Source organism: Alexandromys fortis, unplaced genomic scaffold, assembly GCF_014885135.2.
Source record: "Alexandromys fortis isolate MF-2015 unplaced genomic scaffold, M_Fortis_MF-2015_v1.1 scaffold_25, whole genome shotgun sequence".
NCBI lineage: Eukaryota > Metazoa > Chordata > Mammalia > Rodentia > Cricetidae > Alexandromys > Alexandromys fortis.
In genome coordinates, this window is record NW_026067904.1 from 4,124,164 (window position 1) to 4,129,882 (window position 5,719).

The window sequence follows — 5,719 nt, forward strand, 5'->3', positions numbered from 1 at the left end:
CTCCGTGAGTTCGAGGCCAGCCTGGTCTACAAAGGGAGTTCCAGGACAGGCTCCAAAGCTACAGAGAAACCCTGTCTCGAAAAACCAAAAAAAAAAAAAAGAAAAAAAGAAAAAAAAAAGAAAAAAGAAAAGCTGGCTAGAAATAAGCCAAGCTAAGGCTGGGCATTCATAAGTAAGAATAAGTATCTACATAAAGTAACTGCAGCTATATTTTCAAAAATTATTTTATATATGTATATATACATGTGTGTGTGTGTGTGTGTGTGTGTGTGTGCATTTGAGTGCACATGATATGAGTGTCTGGAGGGGCTCATGTGCCATGGAGATCAACTGACAACTTTGGGAGTCAGGTCTCTACTTGGGTTCCTTGGACTCTAACTTCGGTAGTCGGATTTGTGGGGCCAACCATGAGTCATCTTACCAGCCCACTACATATTCGCTTATCTGTTTATTCATTTCTATTTCTGTCATGAGCACTCATGGCGGCCAGCAGAAGGCATCTTTCTAGCTAGTCCTTTTAGGCAGCGTCTTTGAATGGCACTCCCATTTCCTCAGTTAGGCTGGCAGTCAGCAAGTCTGTTTCTGCCCCCTTAGAGTTGGGGTCATGAACATCCAAGGGATTCTTGGCTTGACATGTATATGATGAGATCTAAACTCTGGTCCTCGTTGTTCTTCAAAAAGCACTACTGACTGATTAATAATCCCTCTCTCTAGCCTTTCACATTCCATGTTTTAGCAGCAACTGCAGGAAGCAACCTTTCATTGTGTCTACATCCAGTCCATGTCCCTGTGTTCTCTTGTAGGGAGGAGGACTTTTGGGGAAGCCATTGGAAGAACCTATGTTTCCTGAGCATGAACGGGAAAGCAAGGTGCTGGGATATGACATTCTGTTGGGTAATGAGCAGGTTAAAAAAAAATTCTCCTTGCTGGGTGGTAAAGGTTCACACCTCTAATCCCAGCACTCAGGAGGCAGAACTAGGTGGATCTCTGTGAGTTCAAGGCCAGCCTAGTCTACAGAGTGAGTTCCAAGACAGCTAGGACTGTTAAACAGAGAAACCCTGTCTCAAAAAAATTTAAAAATTTTCCTTATGTTAGGCTGGTGCTCAGTTGGTAGTTGAAGGAAAATGGAATTTAATGCTGCTTATATGAAAATAACTCAGGAGTGGTAGTTTATGACGGTAATCTCAGAATTTGGGAGACCAAGGGTAGCCAGTTTGAAGCTAGCCTAGCTTTGTAGTGAGTTGAGGCTAAATTGCTTATAGTGTGAGACTGTGTCTTAAAGAAACACACGTGGGCCGGGCGATGGTGGCGCACGCCTTTAATCGCCTTTAATCCCAGCACTCGGGAGGCAGAGGCAGGCGGATCTCTGTGAGTTCGAGACCAGTCTGGTCTACAGAGCTAGTTCCAGGAGAGGAACCAAAGCCACAGAGAACCCTCCCCCCCCAAAAAAAAGAACACTTGCTGGGAGTGGGAGGTGGTGGAGCATGCCTTTAATCCCAGCACTCAGGAGGCAGAGGCTGGAGGATCTCTGTGAGTTTGAGGCCATTCTGGTCTACAGAGTGAGTTCCAGAACAGGCTCCAAAGCTACAGAGAAATTGTTTTTTGAAAATAAAGAAAAAAAAAAACAACCAACATGTAGGGGGAAGGGAAGAGTTTTCGAGTCAGTTCTTTACCTTCACCTTCATGTGGGTTTCAGGGATTGAACTCAAGTTGTCAGGCAACATGTCAGCAAGTACTTTATGTGCTGAACCATCTCAGTAGCCTCATATGATTTAATTTTGGACTGCCTCTGTGTGTGTGTGTGTGTGTGTGCATGCTCATATAACAGTGTGTACATGGAAATCAGAGGCCAGCTCCTGGAAGCGGTTCGTTCTCTCCTTCCATTATGGATTCCTGGGGTTGAACTATCTGGCTATTCGAGACCTGATCCTTCCGTGCAGCCCAAGCTGGCCCGAGAGGATCTTCAGTGCCGAGATGTCTGATGTGTCTGTCCAAGCTCAGCTCTGCTCTGTTTGATTTGCCTCCAGTTTATCATCAATATGTCCTTCCTCGTGTGAGCTTCAGATTGTCCTTTTATTCCCAGTGCCTTAGGGTACTGATCTGACATACACTTTCTTTTATCAACACTGATATTTTATAGCTGTAGATTTCCCCTTTAGTATTGCTCTCCACGATTCCGTTTCTCTATATTGTGCTATTGCTTAGATTTGTCTTGTACTCTCTAAATTCCTTTAGGATTATTTTGTGCTAAGAATTAAATTTCCATGTACTTGTAAATGTTCTAGCTTTAGTTGCATTCCCGTCTTCTTGCTTCATCCCATTGTGATTGGTAAAATCACATTTATGATTTGTCTTTTTATATCTCTTGACGGGTAGAGATGTAGTTCTGTGGAGGAGTGCCTGCCTAATGGGATAGTCCATCTTGCTGTCAACTTGAAAGGATCTGTGAGGTAGTTTGAATGAGAGTGGCCCCCACAGGCTCATCTAGTTGGATGCTTAGTCACCAATGGAATTGTTTTCAAGGACGACAAGGATTAGGAGGTGTGGGCTTGGAGGAAGTGTGTCACTGGGCTTTGAGGGCTTTGAGGTTTCAAAAGTCCCCACCAAGCACAGACTCTGTCTTTCTGTCTCTGTCTTTTTCTCCCTGTCCCCCTTCCCCTTGGTTTGCAGATCAGGTTTAGTTCTCAGCTGTGCTCCAGAGCCCTGGGTGCAGCCACACTCCCTGCCATGTTCCCTGCCATAATGGTTATGGACTAAACCTCTGAAACTGTAATTAAATGCTTCCCTGATAAGAGTTGTGCCACAGGCTATAAGAAGCAGTGGCAACAGGTGTTCAGATATCAACCCACCAGAGGATTAATCCTGTCCAGACAAGGTCTGCAGGACCATCGACTCTGAAAGCCCTTGCTCACTTTTGCTAAAGCAGCTTGGTGTCTCCCCTTTACCTGCATTGCAGAGTGTAATCTCACGTGATGTGTATACATACTCTCATGATTGCATCTCAGTCTTATGGGCACATATATCTGAGTGGTCGGAGAATGACTTTTCATTTGACTAAATAATTTTGATATATAGAGTCTGTACCGGGACAGGCTTCATAACTGGATCTATTTGTCCCACAAGGACTGTGAACAATGAAAAGCCTGCCTCGTTCTTTTGCTTATTCGGTAACTTCCCTGACTCTGTGAGACCTCCAGTGAGAGAATTTAGTCACACAGTAAAAACACAAATTCCCACCGTCAAACCTTCATTCTGTTCCCTGAGATACGTTCAAAGCCACCTCCCTGCAGCTATCTTCCGTTTGGCAAGACATGCAGTCAGGAAAGGAGGAATCTTTCATATAGATCACATTTGGGACCTTCAAAAAGATAAAGGGACGTGCAAGCTCAGAGGCTTGCCTTTGTTTTGTGTGTGCGTGTGTAAACTGGAAACTACAGAATGAGAGCAGAGAGAAGAATAAAGAAACTGATGCAGAAAAGTACTTAGTAGAGGGTTAATTCTACCCTTAGGTCCTTCTAAGCCCCACACTTGCTGTGAACCTTCTGTCTGAACCCTGAGGGGACACTGAGGCTAGCACTCAGAAGCCCCCCCCCCCCCAGCTGCCTTGGTCATGGTGTCTCATCTGGAAACACCTGGGAAACACACCTTTGGGTGTGCCTCTGAGGGTGTTTCTGGAGAGGATGGACTGACTGGGAAGACCTACACTCAGTAAGTAGCACCTTTCAAGGGGTAGTGCAGATGGAGAGAGAGAGAGAGAGGGCTGAGGAAGGAGTGAGATCACCTGTTTGCTTGCCTTTGCTTCTTGCTTGTGTGCTGGAACTCACTCTGTAGACAAGGCTGATCTCAAACTCAGGGATCTTCCTGATATATATCTCAAATATATATTTGAGAAAGGCTGGCCTCAAACTCACCGTGGAGCCAAAGATGAGCTTAAACTTATTTTAAAGATGTATTTTGTGTGTGTGTGTGTGCGCGCCTACCCGAGTCTGTGTATTTGTGCATTATTGTCAGCAGTTTTGTCTGAGAAAAAACACATTCTGTATCTAGGAGCACTTTGATCTTCATCACACTAAAGACAGAAGAAAGTGATCTGTTTACTAGACATTTCCTGATCAAGAAGATGGAATTTTTTTTAATATGTAAAATCTTGTAATCATGCTCCTGTATATTTCTTATTCATACTCCCTTGTCTGTGTTCTCGCTGGTTAACCACCAAGCAGAACGTTCTATTTCTGGTAAACATAGTTTAATGGTTGTAGAGTATCTGTGCATGCAAATGCTAATAAAAGCACAGCAAAGGAGTTGTTCCTGTAGAATATTGGATCCCCAATCTCCCTGCTGAAAATTCATGTTCCAGACAATGAGTCTTGTTTCATGAACTGAGCTCTGCTTGCTGCCTTCTGCAGTGCAACTCAAGGCTTTGTGCGTGCTAGGCAAGCACTACCAACTGAGCTATATGTGAGCCCCTTTCGGCTTCTGAGACAGTGTCTCCTGCAGACCAAGCTGACTTTGAACTTGCTATCTCATCACGGATGATTTGAACTTCTGATCCTTCTGTGATGGCTCATCTGAAAAGGAAGTAACATTGTTGGAGGAGGGGGTGCTTGTTCTTCCCAGCCACCCGGCTAGCTTAGAACTGAAATAATCACACAGAAACTGTATTCATTAAATCACTGCTTGGCCCATTAGCTCTAGCTTCTTATAGGCTAACTCTTACATCTTAATTTAACCCATTTCTATTAATCTGTGTATCACCACGAGGTCGTGGCCTTACCAGAAAGTTTCAGCACATGTCTCCGGTGGTGGATCATGGCATCTCCCTGACTCTGCCCTTCTTTTTCCCAGCATTCAGTCCAGTTTTCCCTACCTACCTAATTTCTGCCCTGCTATAGGCCCAAAGCAGTTTCTTTATTCATTAATGGCAAGCACAGCACACAGAGGGGACTCCCACATCATAACATGATCAGGGAAAGTGAGACTGAATCATGGTACTTACCACCCAAACCTGATGACCTGTGTGTCACAGAGAAAGGGCGGGGAAGGGAAAGAAAGGGAGAGGAGAGAATCTTAAACTCAGAAATGGCATCTGAAGAATGACAGCCTAAGTTGACCTCGGGTATCCACCAGCACATGAATACATGTACCTGTTGCAAAAACATGAACATGGGCTGGAGAGATGGCTCAGTGGTTAAGAGCATTGCCTGCTCTTCCAAAGGTCCTGAGTTCAATTCCCGGCAACCACATGGTGGCTCACAACCATCTGTAATGAAGTCTGGTGCCCTCTCTGGCCTGCAGACATACACACACACAGACTATTGTATGCATAATAAATAAATAAAATATTAAAAAACATGAACATGCATATATACACAGGTACACAAGGTTAATGTATAAAGATATATATGCATGAAAAAATCACTATGAAACATAATCTTATATAATGAAAAAATAATGAACCTTTTGTAAGTACACCCGCTGCTAAGTCTGATGTGATCCCTGGGACTCCCATGGTGGAAGAAATATACTGACTCCTGAGAACTCTCTGACTTCCACATGCGTATACCCAAGCACATGTACATACACAGGAACTGCCTTATTTAGGGTTAGTGTGATAAAACACCATGACTAAAAGCAACTTGGGGAGGACAGGGTTTGCTTACACACACACACACACACACACACACACACACACACACACACACACAGAGAGAGAGAGAGA